Source organism: Populus euphratica, unplaced genomic scaffold (assembly GCF_000495115.2).
Source record: "Populus euphratica unplaced genomic scaffold, PopEup_1.0 scaffold23.1, whole genome shotgun sequence".
Taxonomy (NCBI): domain Eukaryota; kingdom Viridiplantae; phylum Streptophyta; class Magnoliopsida; order Malpighiales; family Salicaceae; genus Populus; species Populus euphratica.
This window is the reverse complement of record NW_011499892.1, coordinates 545,701-546,452: the sequence shown is the minus strand read 5'-3', so window position 1 is coordinate 546,452 and position 752 is coordinate 545,701.

Below are 752 nucleotides of genomic sequence, written 5' to 3'. Positions count from 1 at the left end.
ACCTCCATGCATGGTATGAACCCCTTATATTTACCTAGAGGACAGGGAAGGGGTAAATTTTCCACTCGAGGATGCCCTCGTCATCTTAAAAGTTTTAGCTAATCATCGTGTCCATTTCATATTAATGGATAATGATAATACAATCAATATTCTCTCAAATGAAGTGGTGCTACAAATGATAATAAATCCCTTAAAATTAATCTTTGTGAATACTCATTTCATTAGGGTTCCATGCATAAGCATACTTGTAAATAGTGTCTTAAAGATCCCTATCACTTTTGGGAGTTTCCCCAAATATATAATTTTCCAATAGTCCTTCATGGTTATTGACACAAACTTGATCTATAATGTCATCATATGAAGACCCCTTCCCTATTAGATAAATATTGCTATCAATATTAAATATTTAGCCTTGAAATTATGTACTTAACAAGGTGTGGGCACAATACGAGGCAACTAAATATCTTTTAGACAACGTGTCTCTTATTGTCTTAAGGGTAAGAAAGCCTCGACAGTAAACTAGTAAAGTGCCAAACAAAAATGTGTGAAAGTAAGGATAAAGATCATTGAAAAGTTGAAATATATACCTTTTGAAGAGATGGGGTAGCCGCTAAAATAGGATCTATTCTACAGCCAAGTCAAGAGCAAGTTCTAACAAGACTCCTTATCACCTAAAAAGATAATTTTACCTTTTAAGTTTTAACGTATAGACATGCTCGGGATCAGCCATAGGTGGCTACACATTAATCTAA